This window comes from Panthera uncia, chromosome F1 (genome assembly GCF_023721935.1).
Source record: "Panthera uncia isolate 11264 chromosome F1, Puncia_PCG_1.0, whole genome shotgun sequence".
Classification (NCBI taxonomy): domain Eukaryota; kingdom Metazoa; phylum Chordata; class Mammalia; order Carnivora; family Felidae; genus Panthera; species Panthera uncia.
The window spans coordinates 31,357,823-31,384,465 of record NC_064813.1 but is presented as its reverse complement, the minus strand read 5'-3'; the positions used below and the strand labels follow the sequence as shown (position 1 = coordinate 31,384,465).

At 42.3% G+C, this 26,643-nt stretch overlaps 1 protein-coding gene and 1 pseudogene across 1 annotated transcript in view; both read right to left on the bottom strand.

Moving 5' to 3' along the window:
* Positions 1-26,643, bottom strand: part of KCNH1 (potassium voltage-gated channel subfamily H member 1) — a 331,323-nt gene that overhangs the window by 117,102 nt on the left and 187,578 nt on the right. The window lies entirely within an intron of this gene.
* LOC125925314 (acidic leucine-rich nuclear phosphoprotein 32 family member B-like) lies at positions 13,354-14,632 on the bottom strand (annotated as a pseudogene).

The following is a 26,643-nucleotide window of genomic DNA, read 5'->3' as shown; positions in this document are numbered from 1 at the left end:
ATCCAGGTCATTCACTTTTTGGCTATTATAAATAATGCTGTTATGAACACTCATGTACAAGTTTTTGCATGAACATATTTTCAATTCTCTTGGGCATATAGCTAGGGGTGGAATTGCTGGGTTATCTGGTAACTATGTTTAACATTTTGAGGAACTCTTTTCCCTGCTGCACTGTGTTCCAGTTCCAACAGCAGTGTATGAGAGTTCCAAATGTCTTGTTTTGCTTTGTTAGAAAGAGAGAACACGAGCAGGGGGAGAGGGGCAAAAGGAGAAAGAGAATCTTAAGCAGCCTCCAGGAGCCCATCATGGTGCTTGATCCCATGACCCTAGGATCATGACCTGAGCTGAAATCAACAGTTGAACGTTTAAGTGACTGAGCCACCCAGGTGCCCCATGTGTCTTTTTGATTACTGCCATCCTAGTGAGTGAGAATTGCTATCTCATTGTAGTTTTCATGTGCATTTCCCTGATGGCTAATGACCTGAGCATCTTTTCATATGGTTACTGGTCATTCTTATCTGCTCTTTAAAGAAAATGTCCACTTAAATCTTGCCTGTTTCTCAGTTGGGTTGTTTGTCTTTTTATTATTGAGTTGTAAGTGTTCTTTATATATTTTGGATACAAATCCTTTATCAGATATATGATTTGCAAGTATTTTCTCACACCATGTGGGTTGTCTTTTCATTTTCTTGATGGCATTGTTTGCAGCATAAAAGTATTTAGTTTTGACGTAGTCCATTTTGTCTATATTTTTCTTTTGTACTATTTTTTTACTAGTTTCTTACACTCTGCATAATTATCTTGAGATTCATCCATATTGTTCATTATGAATACCTCATTCCTCTTTGTAAGAAAAAAAAACAGTTTATTTTTAAATAATTATAAATTCACAGAAAGCTGTAAAGATACAGTACAGAGAGATCTTGTATACCCCTCACCCAGTTTCCCCACTGGTGACATCTCATGGAACTAGAGCACAATGTCAAAACCAGAAGAGTTACACTGCCATGAAGTATGCGTAGAATTCTGTGTCATTTTATCACACGTGCCGGTTCATGTAACTAGAACCACACAGAATACAAAAACTGTGCCATCACTGCAGAGACCTCTCTCGTGCTCCCCCTTTATACTCACTCTCTCTGGCAACCACTAATCTCTTCTCCTTTTTTATAATTCTGCCATTTCAAAAACACTATACAAATGGAATCACGTATGTGGCCTTTTGACATTGGCCTTTTACACTTAGCAAAATGCCCTTGAGATGTATCCGTGTTGTTGCATGTATCAACGGTTCCTTCCATTTTATTGATGCCTGCCATCCCATCGCATGGAGGGGCCACAATAATTTCTTTCAAATGATCTTACTCAGGCTTAGCCAAAAACTAAGAGAGGGAAGAGTAAGAGAGAAAGGCAGGGATATGGATGTTAGGGAAGGAAATTTTCAGTTAGTCTGTCCACCAGTGCCAGATACGGTTGCCTAAGAAACTGAGGACCAAGTTCTACCTGAAAAGACACAAATGAGGATGGGAAAGAGTGCTGCCAGCTCTAGAAATGTACCAGGGAGTGATACCAATCTGAACAAAAGAAGCTTGATAAAAGCAAAAGTAGTCAAAGCCTGAATAATGCAGACACAGCCTCTGTAAGTTCATAAATAACCTCAGACACAACAGGGTCAGGCCTCCCGCTTCCTGCCTCCTGCATCACCAAGTGTGCTCAAAACCGGCCTCCCAGGGCCTGGGCTAGCTGCCTTGTTCCCAGTGAGTCTGACTCTAACTCAATAAGCCTGTATGGCAGTCCTGGCTCAGCTCTGTTTTCTGGTCCACAATGAACCAAAGGTCATGCATGAAGAGTAAGAGGTGCCTTTCTCGAGATGGCTGCTAGAAAATTAATTTAATTTTGAGCTTAAAAATATAGTTACACCAAATCAATACAGTAAGAATAGCTCTCTTGTCCATAATTTGAGAACAAGGTGCAGGTCTGAGACACCGGCATATGCTGGTCAATTAAGGCAGCAATGCCACATCTATCATTTACAGCCCAGGGCTGCTCTCGTGCCAGTCTGCTTCTGAGACATTCTAGAAGGTTGAAGGTCCTCAGGAGGGCCTTATTCAATTATTATTACTATCAGAAACATTATTACTATTAAAAATGGATAATTCTGCTCTCAATGCCCCTTCTCTAATTTTATATGAAGTGAGGTTATACATTTTTCATGCACACATTTTATTTATTAATATCTCTCTATAAAGCATTATGCCTTACATACTCACAGCCTAACTGGGAAAGATGACGTGTATGTCCAGATTTCACTTGAGTAGATATTTGATTGTGATGTGGGAAGAGAAGGGGATTGGAACATCCCTGCATAACAGAACCCCCCAGCTCTGAGGATTCCCTGGATGACTCTAAATGTGAAACAGCTGGGCCCCTCCATGGTGGGAAAGACCTTTCCTAGTCCCAAAGCAAAATGCTGATTTGGGTAAGAGCAGTTTTCTTTCTTTCTTTGAGCAGGTTTTTTTTTTTTTAAGTTTATTTATTTTGAGAGCGAGAGCATGTGTGTGTGTGAGCAGGGGAGGGGCACAGAGAGAGGGACAGAGAGAATCCCAAGCCAACTCCATGCTGTCAGCACTGAGCCCAACTCGGGGCTCAATCTCACAAACCATGAGATCATGACTTGAGCTGAAATCAAGAGTCAGACACTTAACCAACTGAGCCACCCAGGCACGCTATCTTTGAGCAGTTTAGAGTTAACACTGTATCATAGCAAGAGCCCTGGGTCCCACCCAAAGAAATAAAAACAGTATTCTCTGGCCCTTAATTACAACTTGCTGGCAAAAATTTTTGTTTCCCTTTTCAAATTTTCATGTTTATTTTTGTATCCATACACATACATATAGGCTAAAGAGTTAAGTGGCCAGAACATCTTTTAAAATCTTTACTCCCCTAGACCTTCTTTCTTTTCACCCACTTTCCTATTCTGCAGACGCACCCATTTTTCCATTGTGTTAGCTGGTTGTTTTGCTGTTGAGGTTCATTGTTGAATGTCATTCTCAAATCACCATGTCCTGATATTTCAGTTTTAGGAATTATCCACTGTCCTCTGAGAATTTAGCTCCTTACCTGTACTCCCCCGCCATCTCACATTCCTTTCCCACACCTCTTCCCATGGCCCCATCCTCCAACATAGTTATATCATCATCTTGGTTCCATAATTATCTGTGCTGATATTATTGTAACTAGATGAATGATATTCACAGCAAAGCCATGTAGTATACTCAGGTTACTTTTCCTTTTCTACAGTTTTTTCCTTTTCCCTGTAGCTAATGATATTTTCATCTACTTAATTTACCTATCTCTAATTTGACTCCAAATTCTACCACAGACAAAGTCTCTTCTTAATATATGAAAATATATTAGTCAGCCTATTAATTTCATTTCCATAAAGAAATCTCTCCTGGGGGCACCTGGGTGGCTCAGTAGGTTAAGTGTCTGACTCTTGGTTTTGGCTCAGGTCATGATCTCGGTTCATGAGTTTGAGCCCTACATTGGGCTTTGCACTGTCAGTGCACAGACTGCCTAGGATTCTCTCTCTCTGACCCTCCCATGCTCTCTCTCTCTCAAAATAATTAAATAAACTTAGGGAAAAAAAGAAGCTAAAAAAAATCTCTTCTGGAGGCTTCTGAACTGTTCCATCACCAGCCGTGGGTGTCTCTGCCCTAAGCATTCTAGAAGTGGTTTCACTTATTTGGGTTAGGTCCCCTGATTCCTGTATCTCAGATCTTCCACCCTCTTGGTTTACTCACTTTTGTTTGTAGAAGGCATCCTTTAATAGTGTTCTGAGAAAGGTATATGGGAGCAAAAATTTTGAGCCCTAATGTTTACTCTTACACTCAATACCTGAGCTGGGTGTAGAATTCTAGATGAGAAATCATTTCTCTCATTTCTCGATGGAAGCATCTCTCCCTTGTCTTCTCTTTCTGTTGAGAAGTCAAAAGCATTCAGATCCTTTATCCTTCATACTGAACCTGTTTTTTCTGACAAGAAACTATTTTTCCACAATGTTCTGAAAATTCATAATGCTGTGCCTATTGCTGATTGTTGGCTCAGGTCTCATCCATTGTGCTAGGTTTTTAATCTGGAAACTTATGGCCTTCATTTCAACGAAATTTTCTTGGGTTACTTCACTTCCTTCCTCTTTCCTTCCTTCTTTCCTTCCTTCCTTCCTTCCTTCCTTCCTTCCTTCCTTCCTAGACCTGCCTCCAGCAGATCAAACTGAAAGAAAAGAAGAAGAGAAGAGAGGAGAAAAAAGGAGAGAAAAGGAGGGAGAAGAGAGGAGGGGAGGGGAGAGGGGAGGGTAAAGGAGGGGAGGGGAAGGGAAGGGAAGGGCAAAGAAAAAAGTAAACATGGAGGGTGGTGACAGTGGTGGATGGGGTGACAGAAGGATAAGCATAATAAGGACAATTTTTATTTCTAGTCAGTTTTTTTTAATCACTTAAAATAAAATTCTTCACAGTTTCTCAAAAGCCAAGGGAGAAGGAAAATTGAGAGACCGTTCTATTTTATGAACCCAAGACGGAGGGAAACCCTAGTTAGAAGCAACAAATTAAGGGCGATGGAAAAGGAAGTAAAGTAGGTAGTTCAATCTCGAGGATCTTCAGTGGAACAGAAAGAGACACTGCAGGAGTGAGTTTAGAAATAAGAAGTGTGTTTAACAGGTCTCAGGTCCTAAGTTCCTGGTTATTCTTTGTTTATGCTTAACCTGCTCTCTAGCTCCCAGGTCTCCTTAGCACCCCCCCACCCCACCCCATCTAGAGCCACTAGCCACACTGCTTCCCCATCTCTCATCTCTGTGTCTTTGGGACGTCTACTCCAGGGTCTTGAAGCAGAGGCAGGACCTCATCTGCCTGCTAACAAAGGGGAGTGACGATGTGAAGACCCCACCTCTGTATCAGCAGGGCATCCCTGGCATTCTGGGTGGCTGGCTTCTGCAGAGCCATTAGAATGTCACCCACATACTTTTAATAAGCAGTGGGTTAAACAGACTTGTGGGCTTCTCTAGGAAATTGGTCATTACTCACAAAATTACTCCTGTTGGAAAATGTACTTCAACTTCTAATAAACTTACAGAGCATAATTTACTCCTAAATTCAAAAAGGCTAAAAAAGTAATTAAAAAAAAAAACTACTTCTGCAGGTATATCAAACCTTAGAGTTAAAGGACTAAAGTCTTTTTTCTTTTTTTAATAATTTAACAATTATTGCTTTCTGTGGATAGTTTATGGGTTTATCCAAACTAACTTTGTTCATACAGGATTCCAAATGATATATTAAAACAGAATTTAAAGAAGACTCTACTCTCATACCCATTCTTGTTTCTATACTCTTGATTCTCAGCAGAAGGTCATTAGGCCTTTGTTAGCTCTTATCACATTGCCACTCCATCTGGCAATGATGGGAACATAGTGGTCATGGAAGATGAATTGATATGGATACAGCTACGACATCTCTGACATCTTTCTTCTCCCCTTTTATGCCGAATACAGGAAAAGACTAAAAGAGCATGGGCTGAATGAATACACAGAGGGAATAAGTATTGATGCAAGAGACAAATCAGGTAAAAACATCATAATTGAAAAGAGAATTCTTAAAAATGGAGGTAGGCTTACAAAGTCATATTGGTAAAAGATTCTCTTGGTCTCATCTTTTTTTTTGTCTAGTTTTATTGAGATATAACTGACATATAACATTTACTAGTTTAAGGTGTATAATAATGATTTGATTTATGTACATATTGAAAAATATGACAGTAAGTTTAGTTATATAGTTAATAGTTTAGTTACATAATTAATTGGGTTATTTCCCTGATGGTTTCTTCCTCTTCATTTTCTACTCTTTCTTCCCAGATCTCCTGTTAATCAGATGCTGGGGCCCTAGATTAATCTAATTTTCTTATTTTTCTCTCTGGTTTCCTATCACTTTATGGGAGACTTCTTCAATTTTTATCTCCTATTCCTTTTATTTAATTTTCATTTACTATCATACTTTTCATTTCCATCAGTTTCTGGTTCTTTAAATGTTGCTTTTAAACAGCAATTCTGTTCTGTTTCATTGACATTAATATCTTATTTTCTGAGGATATCAACAATAGATATAGTTTTCGGTTTTCTTATCCCTGTTTGGTCTTTGTTTCCTCATTTATTTATGTTTGCCTGCCTTTCATATTAGAATATATGGTAATCTTAGATGCCTGCTCATATTTTAGAGGAGGAGTTAAAAAAAAATGATCAAGAGCCTTTGTGTGTATGAGTGGGGTTCAACTGTGAGAATTCATGATAGGGTGACCTGGCTGGAGTTTGTATTGAAGAATCCATGGTGCCATCAACGTTAGGATTGTCCTTTTGCACTTTTCTGAGTTCCTAGAGAAGTCCTCAATCTCTTGTCTGGAGAATGCTCACAGCATGTAGCAAACAAGTAGGGAGGTTGAAAGTCTCAGCATTCAGTATATAAACTTCCCCCTAAGCCCTGCTGTCCTGTGGTACCTCTGCCTTCCTATGTCCCTGGTGTCTCCCAGCCCAGAGACTCTCTTTCAAGAATACACAAGGCTTCTGTGAGTGGAGGAGGGGTAGTAACCCAGCTTCACAGAAGAAGGATATCTTGGGGTCTAAATGCTTCCTAAACAAACTTTCAACCAGCCCTATTCTTAACCTTCCTTCACTCTCACTTCTAATGGTACTTATTGCCACTAATGCCTGAGCTTTTGGGGCAGTTCTGCTGTAAAACAAATTATTGTTTAGATATCCCCTCTGTCACCTTAGGGTTCATCTCTCTTTGGTCTGCCAAGTCAATAACTGCTTTCTAGCTTTCAAATTTTTGTTATCCTACTCTAGGGCTCTTTATGCTTATGGATTCCAAGCCCTAAAAAGACCTTTCCTTTGTTGTTTCTTTAGAGGGGTTTCAGGAGTGATCAGATAGATGTAAATGTGTGTGCTCAGTTAGCCATGTTTACTGACAATAATACTAATGGTTTGCAAAGGCAATTAGGAATTGCTGGCTTTGGCACAAAGTGACCCCTACAAATTTGAAAATAGTTTTCAAATCTTCAAAGCCAGCAATTCGAGAGCTCAAAGCAATGTAGTAATCATAAAAAACAACACTACCTAAAGAAGGGTACCATCACTATTTGGCAGATAAGGAAACGGAAGTCCAAAATCAGAGAAACAGCATGCAGGGAGGTCAGAACTCAGGGTCTCTCTGACTCCAATGCCATACTCTACTAAATCACCTACTTTCAAGTTTCAGTGTGTGTCCTAATAACTGCAGGGCATCTTATACAGTTCTGAACCCTTGACTCTTCTTGATTTAGTAGGTCTTGGGTAGGCCCTAGAGAATGTATATGTCTAGCAAGTTCCCAGGTGATACTGTTACTGCTGGGAACTTTGAAAAGCACAGTACTATGATTTTCTATCCTCTTGTGCGATTCAGGTTTCATTTCAGAATATGGTGTCAAACTCTGTGGACATAAATGTTGGTTTTGATTTGTTCTTCATGATCAAGGCTGGTTACATTATTCACCAATTTCTTTTTTTAGAGTAGGTTTAGACAGACCAAAAGGAAAGAGTTGCTTATCTATAAAAAGCCCACTTCCAGAAAATGGATTATAACATTCTCTCTTTCTTTTTCCTCCCTCCCTCCTTCCTTCTCTCCACCCCTTTTCTTCTTCAACTCTACTCCTACCCTGGCTATCCCACCACCCCCAGATCTCATAGATGCCAACAGGAAAAACCAAGGAAGCAGAAGCCCTTTCCAATCCCTGCTTTTAAACCAGATAGTGCCTCAAATTCAATATCCATTAAGACTATGCCTTACTGCTTATTTTAATGAGACTTAATTTCTTCATTTTTTTTGAAGAAAATGACTCTTGTTATATGAATTTCTGTTAGAATAAAACCACCAGTCTTATGATCCTTATTCCCCATTAGCCAGCCATCTGATTAGGATGAGCCACTCATTAAATCATATAGCTGCACTGGTGGGTTGGGGGTAAAAATCATTAACACACACAACACTGGCACTGGGAGCTCAAAGCAGTCCACAGATATCCTTTCACTTCTAAGACAGTAATGAGATACAGCACGTAGAACTGAAAAAAGGCAGAGAAGAGCTCACAAATGGAATCTCCTGGCTTTCTTTGTTAGGAACAGCCCAGCAAATTATGACAGGTGAACCCAGTGACTTCGGCACCGACAATATTATCTGATAAAGGCAGAAGATGGGGTCTTCTGAGTTATACCCTCTTGGGTTCAAATTCCAGCTCAGCGACTTAGAGCTGTGTGGCCGGAGGCAAACTACTTTACTTCTTTTTCCCTCCATTTCCATCAGCCTGACAAAAGACAACACCTGCTCACTTCCCTGGGTTATCCGGGGGAACGAGGCACTGGGGGAAAGCACCCAGAGTACTGAGTTGGAACAAAGAGATCTTCAATGTTATCGTCTCTTTCAGTTATCGTCCTGGAGTCAAATGTCAGAACGCACACATCAGACAGCATTTTGTTAGGATGGTAACCTGGAACATTAGTCTGAATGGGCACTATTATCTTTTAATTGCATAGATGGACTCAAAATTTATCATTAGAGGAAAATACTGGAGTCCAGAAAGAGATGATGTAAATCAAGTTCATCATGCAAAAACAGAGGGCTTCAAAGGAATCTCAAAAATCCCTCAATGCCAAGAGCTTTGACACATCATCTGAAATACTATTGATTCTGAATGAAGCTATTCAGAGATCAGGAAGGAATGAAGAACCGTAAGCGTGCAGGAAGGCAGAGGGGGTAGGGAGGAAGGCCTGGGAACCAGAATGAAGTCCTCATTCCATATCATCTGGCCCACATGACAGCAACACATCTAATTTTGTTCATGTAGTATTTTTGGTCTTTGCTGCTGTTATTGCTTTTGCTTATTCTAATGTGATAATGATGAGTGGGTGTGAGGATAATGTTTATATTGGCATGGTAACTGGCAACTAAGTTTAAAAATCTTATTTCCTGTGATTTGAAATCCATAGCTATGAATCTATCTCATTGTCTGGAAAGAAATGAGTAGTAACAATGGGAAGATAAAAAAGAAACTGTTATGCTAGCAGATCAACCTGGTGTAGGAGAAACCTGTACTCTGAAGACAAAAAGCCGCGATTTGGAAATCTGGTTCCACTACCAACCTTAGGGTAATCATTCCTCCTCTTTAAATATCTTCATATAGAATGGAGTTAATAATTGCCTTATAGTTTACTTTTTAACAAGTGGGATAATATATAGAAAATGCTTATCAGTACCTGGTACGTATCAAATGCTCAACAGATAATAACAATAATTAATAGTAGGACGGTTAAGGACCATCTCCAGAGTCATCATTTCCTGGAAACATTCCTCCATTAACTTAATTATCTGATGTCTTCGTTCAACAAACAAGTATTAACTGAATACTCAGGAGTGTCATGTGCTGTGCTGGGAAGCAACATGGTATAGTAAAAATAACTTGGTCTCTGAAGAGTAAGAACCCTACTGACTCTGCCACTGTCAGGGAGCAAGAATTCCTATCCCCTTCATGGTCCTTCGAGCTGGACCAAGAATCAAATTGACTTGAGACAGATTGACAGGAGAAAATCAAATTTAAAAGCATGCATACAGAGAATCCACATAGACATGGCAATTTCAAAGACAGGCAAAATGAGGTATAGATGTCATCTTGAACTATGGAGAAGGGGGCAGGGGTCTGGGACTCCAGAGGAAAGCTCCTTCACAGGGAGATAAGGAGAGCAGATAATTGGTAATTTGATGTTTCTCCTGCCATATAGATGGATCACTCAGATAAAATTTATCTCTACTAATACCCCTTATTCTGAGAAAGACCCCCAATTTAGATTCTCCTATGCAGTTAAGAGAAGAGCAAAAGCTTCTCTTGAGCCCACAGGGTGTTGATTGTCTTCTTATGCTCAAAATAATATTCAGCCAAAGTGGCTCATATTGGGGTGGCCTGCCCTTGGCCTTGACACCACCAATTCGAGTCATAAGAGCCTCAGGTCCCTTATTCATGAAAGAGAGCATAATCTCCACCCTTCAGATTTCTGTGAAGATTCAGGGAATTAACACAACAAATGCCAACCACAATGCTGGCATGGGGCAGGGGGATCCAAAATAAATCTTAGTTTTCTTTCTTGACCCACCCAGTGTTAACATCCCTCCATTCATCACCCCTGGACTCTGGTCCCCTCAGCTCTTGGCTTTGAGTGACTCCATCCTACTGTGATATGTAGGCTTGTGCCATTCTTTAAACAGAATACTTTCTGGAGTGCAGGAATTGTGGTGGTCACTTCAGGGACATCTTCCTCTGCATTCAGTGGGTGCTCAGAAATTGGTATTGGCTAACTATTGAAGAAACTGTCCCATAGAGGAGAGTTCCCTCAGGTTCAATAGTGCAAGGTTTATGGTGTCGGTGGGCCTTTTCTACACCCTACAGCCATTTCCTTGACACCAACTGGGTGTCCTACAATTCAACTCCATTCTGAGACTATCTATGGAAGGCAGCATCAGATTCCACAGGCAAAGGGCTCAGCCCCACAAGACTGGCCCCACTTAAGATGTCATTTGCAAGTCCAGATTGCTACATGTACTTCTGACAATGGTTCCCGTGAACCCCTCCTTGGGTTCGAATAATTTGCTAAAGCAGCTGACAGAACTCAGGAAATCTGTTCACTCACTAGATTACTGGTTCAACAGCCAGATGAAGAGATACACAGGGCAAGACCCTGAACAAAGGAGCGTCTGTCCTCCTGGAGTTTGGGGCCTGGCATGGTATTTGGAAGTGTTCTGGTTCACCAACCTGGAAGCTCTCCAAATCCTCTCCTTTTGGGTTCTTATGGAAGCTTCGTTACATAGGCAAGATCGATTAAATCATAGGCCATTGGTGAATGAACTCCATCCCCTCTCCCCTCCCAGGAAGGGCTGGGGGATGGGTAACACAAGGGAGGGGGTCAAAGTTCCATCCCTCTAATCACCTGATTAGCTCCCCAGGCAACCAACCCAGATCCTTAAGTGCTTCCAAAAGTCACTTCATTAACATAACAAGGGACACCTTTATTGCTGTCAGCACAGAAATTCCAAGGGTTTTAGGAGCTCTGTGCCAGAAACAGGGAGGAACACCAAATATGTACTTACTATTATAAATCACACAATATAATATACTATTGTAATATCACACAAAGGCTTCACAAAGTGTGGTCTCAAACCACAAGGATCACATGCTTGGGCGGCTGGTAGAAATGCAAATTCTCATGCCCCCTCCAGATCTACTGGATCAAAATCTTTGGGGGTGACAGCCAGGAATTTGTATTTTTTCAAACTCTCCGGGTGATTCTGAGGCATCTTAAAGTTTGAGAAATGCTGCTTTATACCACAGGGATCCTCAATGCTCCACTCCAAGAGGGAGGCTGGTTGGAGGGGGGAAAAATATTGGGCCATATTGAGGAAGCAGGATGAGGCCATGGAGGCAGCTGACCTTACCCCACAAGAAAGAGCAATGGCAGTGAAGCCAGGAGAGAATGAGGGAATAATCCCACAGCTTAGTGGTAACATGACACGTGGGACATTGATGCAAAGGACTACTCGGCTCTGAATGTCCTACCAACTCCACATCCTCATTCCTTCTCAAGCCAGACAGCTATTCCCCTGAGCACAGAAAGATTCCCTGAAACCAGGGAATATAAAACCCTCATACATTCCCTACTTTATAACAAGAAAAGCCTGAAAACTCTCACTTAATATCTTGCTAAGAATAGCACAAACTCCTATACCACGCTGAAACTCTGCTGTGTTGGTGAATGTCACTTAACAAGCAAAATTCTTACAGGAGAGAGAGAAGGTTATTTTCAGCTACTTCTCATCTGTCGAATGAAACAACGGCTCCCACTCCACGGTAACCCATTAACCAAGCAGTCTGTACCACCTCATTGCAACCAGTGTTTTAATAGCGCCACAGATAAAAGCACGGCAATTTCCACAGCAATTACTTCCGCAGATGAATCAAGAAGGTCAGACACAGGTTGGAAAGGTCTCCAAATAATTTGCTACTTGTACTTATTTTGTGCTTGCTGAGTTCTTGATTGCAAAGAGACAACCGCTTAGGCACAGTTGCACCTGGCTAACAAGGTAGGCTGGCTTGCAGGTTTGCAAACCCACTGTTTTGCTTTACTTGATAACGAGAGCCCTAAGTTTCTGTTTCTCCAATATGAGTCATCAAAGAGAATCAAATTAACAAAGCCATTTAATAGAACACATAATTTTTAAAGCCATTTAGACAAGTGTGTGTTAACCTTAACTGGGCTCATTTTCCAATAGTCCTTATGTCTACACCTAAAGTTATAAGCTCACAGAAAGCTCAAACTTTCTCTTCTACATCTCAAAACAACTACCTAAAAGAAAATTTTTCAAAAGGCCCTACAATCACCATGGTGAATCAGAATGGAACAGCGCAATGACTGCACAAAATGTCTTTTAAAGAACTGCCTCTTCCAATAGTAGTAATAGAAAGAGATTAAAATCCTTTTCTCCATTGTTGACAAGTCTGGTCTTGGTACTTCTAGCATCTGGTGATTTTCCTCACTGGAAACCAGCCGTGATCTTAGTTGTTCAAAGTCAGAACTGGAATTATTTGGTTGCTAAGTGACACTGTGGGGTCACAGCGCCTCTCTCCACATTGCCTCCAAAGTAATAATTACCCCAAATGGTCATCCCCCACCCAGCTCTCTACCACACAGAATGCCAAGGAGTAGAGAGAGTCGTAAACTCTCATATCGGACAGGGCTATCCTTTCCTGAGTCAGTGGTCCTAATCTTGACTCTGCAGTCTCATAGCCGTAACACACGTGATTCCACCCCTTTGTGCACAGGAGGCTCAAATATTTACTTAATAAAGAAATACTAAGAGTCATAATAACAACCGGTACGTGCACAGCTTTTATGATGTGTAAATCACTGTTCTAATCATTTTGCACACATAATTTATCTTAATGGTAGATACTATTATTATCTGCATTTTACAGATGAATCTGAGTCAAGAATGTTTAAGTGATTTGCCCAAAGTCACACATGGTAAGTGGCAGATGAAGGATTCACACGCAGGCAGGCTGGCTTGGGAACCCGCCCTGCCACGGCACCAGACACCTCTCTGAAACAAACGTTGACTGTGTGGACACACGGCTCCAGTGCCCCAACTATACTGACTCATTTAAATCTCTTCACAGCCCTATGAGGAAGGGCTATGGTTAGCCATATTTGCAGATGGGCCACAGAGAGGTTGAGTAACTTGGCCAAGGTCACACAGCTAGTAAGTATGGAGCTGGATTCAAACTCGGACAATCTGGATTACAAAGTCCATGCCCCAAACATTTATACCAGGTTTCTCAGCCTCGGCATCATTGATATTTGGGGCCAGCTAATTCTTTGCTGTGGAAAATTGTCCTTTTTTTACATTAAGATTTTATTTGCAAACCTTCTTTGTTGTACAGAAAGTAAAAATGCTGTTACAGTCTTCATGTAACTGTCAGTGGCCAACCACAATGACCCATGCTACAGCAAGAGTCTTACACAAAGACCCAACAGTGCTCACAGTTTTGTTGGAGTGAAGTCTCCAAGCTTGATGGTGGATTTTGAAGAGGAACCAAAAGGAGGAAGGCAGAACGTGACAGGGACTATCCTTTGGCTCTCTGGGTGGGTGGGTGTCCTGTGGCTGGTATCACAGCCACCCTTTTATTATTATCATTTAAACAGCTACCAGTGAGCAGTCCAACCAATACCGAACAGTTTTTTCCCTGCAGGTCGTTTGGGTCTTCATCATCTTCTCCTTCATCATCAGTTTCTCTTCTCCTCTCTTACCTTTCCTGCTTTCTTACCCATCTTCCTCCTCATCCTCATCACCTTGTCCATCACGTCCAAAGTCTTCTTCCTTCCTACTCACTTCATCTTTATCGTCACCCCTTTTCCACCCTCCTCTTCCTCGTCACCCTCTTGGCCATCACACTCCTCCTCCTCACCATCCTTGTCCTCATCTTTCCCTTTGCCCTGATCCCCTTCCTGCACAGCATCCACCTGGGCTTCTGAGCCAGGAGCTTCTTCATCCTCTTGGCCATAGCCATGCAGGTAGGTCAGCTGGGGGAGATAGTCTCTCCCTAGTCATTCAGACTAGTAACCCCAGTTAAACAGATGCGCACTTTTCAGGCAGTCCCGCTTTTTCAGAGTTTCCACAGTGCTGATATTTTGCCGTGTATTGCCACTGTGGTCCAGATGTGTGAGATTTGAAAGGTTTTCTGCTAACTTGTCCAGACCTCCAAAGATGCTATTGTCACTAAGCTCAAGCTTTTTCCATTTAAGTATCTGTTGGAGATCTGAAACTGAAATCAAGCCTGCGTTTATGACACTGAGCAAGTCTAAATTCACAAATTCAGTTGTTCAGCCTCAGTTTTCCCACCATTTGATCTGCCATTGTCGGGGACAAGTTTTCCAACAGCTGCAGGAGTCTGATTCCTCATCTCCATTGGAGCTTCCTCTTCGCGTCCATGGTTCCCCGCTCCCCACTCTTCACACTTTGCTTTCTGCGGCGGGGTGACAGGCGTCCAGGCCTGCGTGGGGAGGGCCGTCGGACGGTCAGGGGCGGCGGGCAGGCCAGCGGAGCCCGGGGAACCCAGCGACTCCGGCGAGCAGAGAAACGGCGGAGGGAAGGGGGCGGGAGAGCAGCGCTGGTCTCACTACCGCCGCCCCCGGCCACGGGCCGCACTGCTCTTGGAGGCGGGTGGTGGCGGGCTTGCCTTGGCCTCGTGATGCTGCTGCCTTTCTTTGAATAAAAAAAACCCTACCAAATGAGGGAGTCAGACAAGAAGCAAGACTGCATGGATGCGGAAGTCCCTCTGATCTCCAAGAAATGACTATGATTATGGATTATGATTATGGAATTAGACAGAAAAATTGAAATGGATGATAATACACCAGGTCTATTCGTGATGATAAAAACTTGGCCTTTCTCATCTTCTTAGAGACAGAAAGACAATTTTTCCAGCCTAATGGTGACATCCATAATTGACTTTGAGGACTTCTTAGAAGCCCAGATATCTGTCTCCCGCAGAGATTTTGATCAGGTAGAAATCATTTTCCTGCCATAACCCACACCACGAATCCCTGCTGCTTCCCTCCCAGTAAATCTGACACATCATAGCAGTCAGAGCTTTGGACTCACACTGACTACAGGATTAAATGCCAGTTCTGCTACTCACTTGCTGGGTGACTTTGAGCTAAGCGCTTGATCTCTCTGAGCTCCACTTTCCCCATCTGTACAAAAAGGGGATAAGACCACCCTTGGTGAGGATTAAACGTGATGATGTATATGAAGTGCTCCATGCGGTACCTGCTCAACACATGTCATTTATTGCTATATTTTTATTATTCAAGATCCAACTCAAAACAGACACAACTCTTCCAGAAGCCTCCCATAACCATCACATCTAACCGGCCCCCCCCTTCTGTTCCCCAATGTAAGTCATGTGTGAAATCAACAATCCTCATGTGGGCCCTGCCTACCTCCAACCATCGTGACCATGATTCTCTTTTTTTAATGTTTAGTTTTGAGAGAGAGAGAGAGAGAGTGCGCGCACAAGCAGGGGAGGGGCAGAGAGAGAGAGGGAGACACAGAATGTGAAGCAGGCTCCAGGCTCTAAGCTGTCAGCACGGAGCCCAACACCAGGGTCAAACCCACAAACCGCGAGATCATGACCCGAGCTGAAGTCGTCCGTTTAATCAGCTGAACCACCCAGGCACCCCATGACCATGATTCTCAATCAGGAGGCATATTAGAATCATCAAAAGAGCTTTTTTAAAAATTACATTTTCCTAGGTTTAGTTATGCTCAGGGGTGAAGTGGGGTGAGAAGAGGTTTAGCAGGTACGTTTTTTAAAACTTCCCATGATTCTTATAGGCACCATTATCTAACTCCCATCTGTGAGCCTCAAGATTAGTCTGCAAGTAACCGCTGGATGCCTTGTTTTGAAAAAGTCTGGCTATGTTCAACTATTGTAAAAATGTTAAGGAAAAGAGTATGATGCCTTTATGAAACAGAATATAAAAGAACAGGCTTAGCCAAGAAAGTACTTCATGCTAACTGCGTACTGATGATTAAAAAAATAAAAGAGGCAGTGTAGTTAATTGAAGAAATTAGTAACTAAGTTGATAAATGAACTTTTTTCTAGTTGAGAAGAAATAATCACAGGCTAGATTCAGATTTTACAGAGAGTAGGAAAAAGGTGGTTTTATGATTTTTTTTCTTTTCTCACTTGAAAGAGGAAAGATTAAGAAATAGTATGTAGAGAAAAAGGTAATTTTAGGCCTTGAAATTAGCAAGGTCATTATTTTTCATGAAGAGAGATGGCTAAGTGTGTGTGTGTGGGGGGGGGGGGCGGCCAAATGTCAGGAGGAAGAAACAGAGCCTCACTGGAGCTTTGAACAGCCAAGCCTTGAGTGTCTGCCATGATGCCTTGGACAAGCCAAGGGCCCTGGGCGTCTTGCCCTGAATCACTGGGGCTGCAAAACAGTCAAAATTACCCTGAGGGGAGAGAGAAAAATAAAAATGAAGCTAAGCAGTGGTGGATATGTTGAGTTTAGGGAGGAATAAACAACATCCAACCTCTATTTAGCTGTTTGATAAGGTATGTACCTACCTTGATAAATTTGTCCAAAAAATAGCAATCAGAAATCACTGGATTCTAGTCTTCTGTTGATAGTGTTGTTATTAAGAGAAAAGGCCGGAGTGGTAAACTCCTCTGGATTTCTGATTCAGCTTCACCATACCATTACCACTGAACAGTGGACTTGATGCTAGCTATCAGGGACTGGAAGACCAGTGCTTAGCAAAACATAATTGGCTTTGTGATAAGAGAAGAAACCATCCCCAGAGAATTCTTCTGGAGAGGCAAAGCTGAGGATAGAAGGAAGCATGTGGGAAGGTGTTCCAGACCATGGAAACAACATCTCCAAAGGTACAGAAGGCAAGGACAAGGACAATGTGGGCTAGAGGTCAGTTGAGGTTATTTAGCTGTGATAGAAGTACCTGGAAACAAAGCCTGCATTTAACTGACTCCATTTGGGGAACTGAGGGAAGAAAGCCCTCCTGCATGAGAAACTGCCAGAACTTGGTCTTGAATTAGTCTGGTAAGTGAGGAAGGGGGCAGGGAAATGGAAAAGTCCAGGCGAAGGGAATAGTATGGCCAAGGCTGGACCGTTGAGAGAACAAATCTCATCTAACGAACCACGAGTCTCTCAGCATAGCTGGTTCCTAGAACTCAAGGACGGTGGTGGGGCGACCCTGAGAGAGGAAGTTGGGTTGTAACAAGACCCCCACATCATGCAAGGCGTCCCTCGGTTTTATCCTGCAGGCAGTGAAGCTCCTTATTTATGCCTGGTCTCTTCACCTTTGGGCACAACACAGGTGTGGCAACCTCAACCAGCATCCCAAGATGCAGATGCCGCTCCGCTCACAGGTTCCAGGGGAAAGGTCAGAGCGGCCCGCCAACTGGGTGCTCATTCTGACAGGTGGCTTAAGGCCAAGGGAGACACTAACCACCTCGGTATTTCTTTTTTTTTCTTTTTTTCCCCAATATATGAAATTTATTGTCAAATTGGTTTCCATACAACACCCAGTGCTCATCCCAAAAGGTGCCTTCCTCAATACCCATCACCCACCCTCCCCTCCCCCCCCCATCAACCTTCAGTTTGTTCTCAGTTTTTAAGAGTCTCTTATGCTTTGGCTCTCTTCCACTCTAACCTCTTTTTTTTTTTTCCTTCCCCTCCCCCATGGGTTTCTTTTAAGTTTCTCAGGATCCACATAAGAGTGAAACCATATGGTATCTGTCTTTCTCTGTATGGCTTATTTCACTTAGCATCACACTCTCCAGTTCCATCCACGTTGCTACAAAGGGCCATATTTCATTCTTTCTCATTGCCACATAGTACTCCATTGTGTATATAAACCACAATTTCTTTATCCATTCATCAGTTGATGGACATTTAGGCTCTTTCCATAATTTGGCTATTGTTGAGAGTGCTGCTATAAACATTGGGGTACAAGTGCCCCTATGCATCAGTACTCCTGTATCCCTTGGGTAAATTCCTAGCAGTGCTATTGCTGGGTCATAGGGTAGGTCTATTTTTAATTTTCTGAAGAACCTCCACACTATTTTCCAGAGTGGCTGCACCAATTTGCATTCCCACCAACAGTGCAAGAGGGTTCCCGTTTCTCCACATCCTCTCCAGCATCTATAGTCTCCTGATTTGTTCATTTTGGCCACTCTGGCGTGAGGTGATATGAGTGTGGTTTTGATTTGTATTTCCCTGATAAGGAGCGACGTTGAGCATCTTTTCATGTGTCTGTTGGCCATCCGGATGTCTTCTTTAGAGAAGTGTCTATTCATGTTTTCTGCCCATTTCTTCACTGGGTTATTTGTTTTTCGGGTGTGGAGTTTGGTGAGCTCTTTATAGATTTTGGATACTAGCCCTTTGTCCGATATGTCATTTGCAAATATCTTTTCCCATTCCGTTGGTTGCCTTTTAGCTTTGTTGGTTGTTTCCTTTGCTGTGCAGAAGCTTTTTATCTTCATAAGGTCCCGGTAGTTCATTTTTGCTTTTAATTCCCTTGCCTTTGGGGATGTGTCAAGTAAGAAATTGCTACGACTGAGGTCAGAGAGGTCTTTTCCTGCTTTCTCCTCTAGGGTTTTGATCCACCTTGGTATTTCTGAGTGATCCACTGGTATCACCATACCTTTCAAGCTGCTAATTTGCTTTGCCTAGACACGGTATCAAATTACATTAATTCTGATGCAAAATTAGCAAAATTTTCTCTAGCAAAAGTTTTCAAATTGTCATAGCTTCTGTAGCTTTTGAAATATTTTTCAACCTAACTCAGCACACAGGGTGGAGTCTCGGAAAGATGGTTTCATTGACTGGGGTCTACAATTTATACATGCACCAGTAAATGGAAGACCAGAAGTAGACTCTCATGCAGCATACACACAGGGGCAGAGATCCTGATTCCATGACAGCCCTCTATTTCTCTTCTGAAATTTAGAATTCAACTCCACTCAGAGAGGCTCTTTCTGAGCCAGTCAATCCTCTGGATGCCTCCCTGAATCTGAAAGAAGAATGCAGAAAACCTGAGAAGTGACAGGCTTGGTTGGCCCTGGGAAGGTCACTGTGACAGTGCCATCAATATGAGGAGGAAAAGGAAGTTCTGAGGGGCCCAAGCTTATAGAAGGAGCAGATTAATACTCTCTACTCTGCCCTGAGAGGCATGATTAAAACCCTGGGCTGCTCCCCAGTGGGGTTCACAGGCAGTCTCTGGGGGGAGAAAGAAGGAGAGCCTCTGAGGGGGAAGGAGTATTTTACCACTGACATTTAGAAGTGCCAGCCCATGGTGTGATAGAAATAGTCCAACTTTCAGTTGACATTGTAATATTTTTAAATTCTCTACTAACAGTGCATTAGTGTGGACCATCCCCACCCCCATCTTGCACTTGGGCCGGTCCTGCTCCTCCTGGTCTCGTTACAACAAGTGGGCTGAGGTGTCAGAATGATAAAAGTGAGCCCCATTTGGTATGTGGTAGTTTAATCGGCAGCAGTATATACTCTGCTGCTTAGAAACTGTAGGCCGTGTGCCCTCTTTGGAACCAAAAGCAGTTCAACTATTAATGCGAAACTGAATGGGCTTTCAGATAGTCGCTTCAAACTAATGGCCAAACTCATCACTTTGTTCATTCATTTATTCCGCAAACATTTACTGTCTCCCTGGTGATAGGTGTGGTGCTAGCACTGAGATACGATGCCTGATAAGACCAATGTTTACATGAGTAGACAAATGAGACTCGGTGTGGTCAGCATGCAATCTAGATTGGGGGAAGTGGTGGGGGAGGGGGGGACGTGGAGGTGGGCAGGGTGTGCAGCATGTCCAGAGAGGAGGTTTGAGGGATAAATGGAGTTGAGGGTATGGTAGTGGAATGGTAAAGGAAGACTCCCAAGCAAAAGCAACTGGTTTAGCCCTGGGGCACAGGGTATGGATGGGGGGCAGTGAGAGAGGAGACTGGAAAGGTGCACAGGGGCCAGGTCTGAAGCCCTACATCAGGCTAAGATGCTTGGATTTGCACAAATCAAGACTTGCTCCCCAAACTGCTAGCATGTGTCCACTCCTAGCAGTGGACATTTTCAGAGCTTCATTATATATAATGAGGGTACAGGGGTACCTGAGTGGTTCAGTAGGTTGAGTGTCCAACTTCGGCCTAGGTCATGATTTTGCAGTTTATGAGTTCAAGCCCTACATCTGGCTCTGCGCTGTCAGCTCAGAGCCTACAGCCTGCTTCAGATTCTGTATCTCCTTCTCTCTCTCTCTGCCCCTCCCCCAATCACACTCTGCCCCCCTCTCTCTCAAAAAATAAACATTAAAAAAAATTTTTTTTAATTTAAAATCATTGGTTTAAGAGTGCCTGGGTGGCTCAGTTGGCTAGGTGTCCAACTTCGACTCAGGTCATGATCTCACCATTCCCGAGTTTGAGCCTCACGTTGGGCTCTGTGCTGACAGCTCTGAGCCTGGAGCCTGTTTTGGATTCTATCTCCCTCTCTCTCTGCCCCTCCCCCCATTTGCACTCTGTCTCTCTCAAAAATAAATGAACATAAAAAATATGCATGTAACATATACAGGCCCTGCCCTTTGCTGAAGAATTTACACATACTCAGTTATTTCCACCATTTAAGTCTTACTGCTTTGGTTAAATCCTAGCAGGGTAATGAAGTCACTGCAGATAAATCAGCCAATCAGTAAAGAACATGTATTTGAACGCCCAACATCCACACCTACCAGCTCTCCTCTGCCTTATCAGTCCTGTCACACAGGCTGAACATTTTGGTCTCATTTCTGCATACCCCTTCCCTAACCCTTCTTAATTCAGTTACACATGTGTCCATCTTCTCCATTCCATTCCTGCTGTTACTCCTGGTGGGCAGAGCATTCCCTTCTCGAAGGACCCGAGCCCTCGTCCTCTGTCCAGGCCCTCCCAGACCACCTCAAATCCTGCTTCGACACAGCAGTGGCCACATTTTGAACGTGCCTGTGCACGCTTGTCTCCCATTTCCCGCTCTCATGCACCACGCCTCAGACAACCTTGCATGTACCCTGATTCGGGATTGGTTCTGTGGACATGAACCTGTGCAGTCATGTAGCCTCTGTCCTTAGAAGGCCCCCTGCTTGGGTGAGTCCTGTGCTGCCCATCTTGAAATTCTTAATGGCTTTTGAACAAAGGGCCTCACATTTTCATTCTGCGTTGGGGTGCCACAAATACATTGCCGACATTGCCTACTTTACATCCCCATCTTTACTCATGTTCTCCACACTGAGAGAATCTTAGTTGACTGATCCTGCCTATTAGAACCTGATCCCTCTGTCAAAGCCCAGCTCAAATGCCAACAAGTCTTTGTCAGCTCAAGCCTGAGGTAGGCTCTCCCCTGGGCTCCCAACATACTTCGCCTTTACTTCTGCTTTAGCACTTGTCACACATAATGTGACACACACAATGTGTCACACACAACCTCACGAGGTAGTTATCTGCAAACGTGCCTCCTTCCCTCACAAAAGAAAAGCAAGCTTCTCTGGGATGGGGTTGGCAGGTGTATTCTTTCACCTCTTTTGCTCCTCAGTGCCTGGCACAGAGTAAACCCTCAACTCATTATTGATGAACTGAATTTCACTCTCCAGAATAACCCAGTGGTTTCTTGCCACCAGTCTCTTCTTCCCGTGAGCTGCTCCCGGCCCAGCCAAGTTCCAGTGACTGTGCCCATGGTAATGTTTGACCATCTCAGAAACTATGTTAATGTAAGAATGGGCACCAGGCAGGCAATTACTTTAGGTGAGCGAAATGGCTCTGTAACTAGGAATGCACCCGAAGAGCAGTCTGAGTGAAAAGGAGAAAAAAAAACAAACAAACCCAAATTTGTAAGTTCACAGCCCAGCAAAATTTTCCACAAAAGAGAACTGATTTCCAGTTGTGTATCAAATGGTTCCTAAAGTAACTGGTATGTCCAAGAAGTTTCCTGAGGTTGAAGACTTCCGCCAAAAAAGTAGCCAGGGGAGCTCAGCTTCAGTATTTTCCCCGAAGGACCATACTGCCTGAAGAAAAGTCCCAACTGTGACATGGACGGTCCCTGAAATTCTCTTACAACACATCTTAATCCAGTTACATCTGTTTCTTGCTCAAAAGCCTTCCAACACTCTTCTTACTGGAGAACAGAGCCCAAACACCTTAGTAAAAAATCGCCAACATTTACTGAGTGCTTTCTTTGTGCCAAGTACTATACAGGTTTGTACAGAGCTGATTTCATTGAATCCTAACAGACCTAGATAACAGGCACTATTTTTATCCCTATTGCAAACACCTGAAAACTGAGAGGTTAAGTAGCCCCAAATCAAACAGGAACCAAGTGCTAGAGTGAAGATTTGAACTAGGAGATCTGAGGCCGGAGCACTTTATCACTGCCCTGGCGCTTGGCTGCCCAGGCAGCTCCATCCCTCGCACCTCTCTGCTGTCTCCTCTCAGGCCCCTCACTGAAGCCCCTCTGGACTTTGTTCAGTGTGCCGATTGTGCCCCGTTCCCCTCAGTTAGGCTCTGAGCCTCTGTTCCCAGCATGTCCTTTATTCCAGTGAATGTGACCCCTACGACTCGGGTCTCAAATTTGAGTCTTAGGACTCCTTTCTACTCTTAAAACATTGAGGACAACAAAGAGCTTTTGTTTATGCAGATTATATCTATTACTCTTTACCATGTTAGAACTTAAATCTGAGAACATTTTACAATATTTATCCACTTAAAAATAATAATACACTCACTATATGTTAACACACCTAACATCTTTTACAAAAATAGCAATACTGTCCAAAAAATAAAAAAGTTAGTAAGAAGAGTGTTACTGCTTTATGTTTTTATAAATCTTTTTAATGTCTGGCTTAATAGATGACAGCTAGATTTTTATACCTGCTGCCCTCAGCCTGAAGCGATATATTGGTCTGGTTGAAGCATATGAAGAAAATCCAGTCTCACACAGATATGTAGTTGGGACAGGGAGAAATATTTTAACAGACCTCTCAGACAACTAAGGACATTCTTCCTTCATATTATACTGATATTCAACAAGCAGTAGTTTCTTAGAGCCTAATGTGGAATCTGAAATCATATCAATGAACTTTTCATATTGTGTTACATTAATACATTGGTCTATCTTGCACTTTGAATGGATTTCGTACCCAGGTATGATGTGTTCATTAAGTTATGCTGATCTTCCAAAAGACAACACATTCCATTAAGTAATATCAAAAGAAATCACATTCATTAATATCACCATCAGTTGCATCAAACAGACTTTAGTGTTGGAAACTGTCAAACTCACGATGGCAGTTACCAGTTTTCCATAATTCTAATTTTTGCCTGAAAGCTTTAGTTTTATAATTGGCAACAAATACTGTCAGTTGTTTCCCTTGAAGCGATGGGCTCACCTCATTGATTTTCATGAAACTGTCTGCCAAATACCCCAGTTTGGAAAGCCACACTTTGTCAGTTATTCTTTCAAGTAAAAATGGTAATGAAAACAGCAGGAAAGGACATGGCTATTTCAGCTTGGAATTCAATTGCGCAAATGCCTTTCCTTGGAACAACCATAATATTCCAGTACGCCCAAGTGCTTTACGTACACTTCTCTTTTTGTTTCACAGAATATTAAAATATATACTCCAGGGTCAAGATTTAATCAATTTAACTATTCTTATCACTTCATCAAGGGCATTCTTAAGTGAAACTAGACTTTTTTTTTTTAACAAGTGCCTGGCAGGGTCTCCTGGGTAGCTCAGTCAGCTAAGTGTCTGACTTCAGGTCATGATCTTATGGTTTGTGAGTTTGAGCCCTGCATCAGGCTCCAGGCAGACAGCTCAGAGTCTGAAGTCTGCTTCGGATTCTGTGTCTCCCTTTCTCTCTGCCCTCCCCTGCTTGCACTCTGTCTCTCTCTCTCTCTCCCTCTCAAAAATAAACATTAAAAAAAATTTTTTAATGAAAGTTAACAAGTGCCTAGCAGTGAATAATATAATCACAATTAATACAGTTTGGGACTTCCTTGATTCATGCCAAGGTGCTGGCTATTTAACACACCATTGGTTTTGTACCATCAGTGCACATATCAACACAGTAGAAGAGGCAAATAATGTCTTCACATTATTACCTAAACGGTTTTGAACTCGCAACCTCATTGAAAAGCTCTTGGGGACCCCAAGGATACAAAGATCCTGCTTTGAGAACGGTTGCCCTACATATCTTTTTAGAGCCAATGCTCTAAAATGCTACTTCCCTGAAGAGTTTTACCACCTCGCCTTCTGAGCCACCACTGTAATTTGTACAAATTTCTGGCATAGTACTTAACAACGTTTTATGACACATAGTTAACTATATCATCTCCCCCCCCTCCCAACTATAAGTTTCTTTAGACAGAAACTGTCTTATTTATCTCTGAATATCAAGCCATTAACAGTTCAAGGCATGGAGAAAGCGCTTGATAAACACTGCTGAATGGATGAATAATTTGTACGATTGTGTTTTCTAACGATGGTTTTAACAATATGTCCCATCACACTTACCCTTCTATAATCTTGACACATGCCCATCGATAGGTCTGTTCCCCTCTCTTTAAACCTGGTAGGCTTTTGTGATGGCATCAACCTTTAGAGCATGGTAGGAAAGATGTCACTTGACTTCTGAGGCTAGGTCTTTAAAGTGCCATCCATTTCTGCCTTGATCTCTGGGGACGCTCACACTTGGACTCCAGCCATTATACCAGGAGGAAGTCCAAACAGACTGTGGAGAGGCCAACATGGAAAGCAACCTGGGTCCCTGGCTCAAAGCCCCAGCTGGGTTCCCAGCCTGCACACAGGAACCCACGTGAGTGAGCCATCTTAAAAAAGGATCATCTAGTCCCCACTTGAGCTGAGTCTACCGACAACATATGGAACAGAAATGAGACACCATGATGAACCACTGACCAGCTACAGATTTATGAGCAAAAAACTAACTAAATAAATAAATAATAAATTGCTACTGTTTGAAATCACTACATTTGGGGGGTAATTTATTATGCAGCAACAGACGTTCAATATACTTTATATTTGAGCTATCCTCCTTACCAAACTGTCAGGTCAGAGAAGGCAGAAACTATGATATACTTACCCCAGTATTCCCTACCACATTAGCACAGGGCTGTGCACATTGTAATGCTCAAAACATATGTGTTGACCTGAAGTCAGTACTTATTTTTGATGCCACATATCCAATGGGATAAAATACATCTCATTTCCCCAGGATACAGATACTACCATACCCGTTAGGAAATGACATGAAATGTAAAACACAAGCCATAAAACCCTGGTCTCCTATTTTCCCCCATGAATTAGGCTACAGAAGGATTTTAAACAGTCATTACTAGATAAATGTCTTCCTGCCTACCTCCTCGCCAGCTCGGATGAGAAATGTGAGGTAGCCAGTCAGGAAGTCAGACAATGGAGGCCAGAGAAGACAAGGCAGATAGAGAAAATGTTGGCATGTATTTACTTTTATAACTTGCTATTTTTGTGAATGTTTCCATTTTTTATGGAACTTTGCTTCATTTATAGCTTAACATTATTAGCTAAATTAAGAAAGAAAAAATTGTATCATGTATTTTTAGTTCTAATTTAAGACCATAAATGAAATTTCACAGCACTTGTTTGTTTGTTTCAAGAAAAGACATACTTTGGCTGAATGCATCAGTAGAAGTGAATCAAATAATGGCAGTGGAAGTGATTCCAAAGAAATGGAAACCAAGAAGTTCATGCCAGTTTTATTTGGAAATACTATTCCTCATACACTAAGTTTGGGTTTGTAGCCATGTTTGAGGGTGGCATGCTAAACCCCCAAGTGTGTTACTGGCAGAGATGTTCTAAGTAATGACACCTCCAAAACTTCTTGGGTAGGGTTTACTTACACAAGTTAAAAAAAAAAATAAGCTCAAAATCAGTGGAATTATTTGAAATAAAAGAGTACATTGCCTTAGAAAGCCACAGAAGCAGATGTTCAAATTTTTACCTATTAACACTCTGCAGCCTTCTAATAAAAATAGCACTTTTGGTTGCTGAGGCAAAAAACCACACGCAATCAATAAATGTAAAAATCTGCATCAGAGGTATTTACTTGGAAATGTTGGGTGAATCTGTGGTTAAGAAGGTAGGCTCCACTACCACTTCCAAATGATATCACAGAGTAACATACCAGGCTAATGATACAGAAGACCAACTCATAGACCAAAGAAAGCAAGCAAAGTATTTCCCATTATAACCTGTTGAGTGCACTGATGCTGCTAAGACCTAAGACCGCAATCTTTCAAGTACGTGGATGATTTGAACATGATGGTGATATGAAGAACGAATCCTGTTTTGTTTTGTTTTTTTCCATGCTCATTGCCAAAAGATAGTACTCGCTCTCAAAAGTATAAAGTTAAGAAAA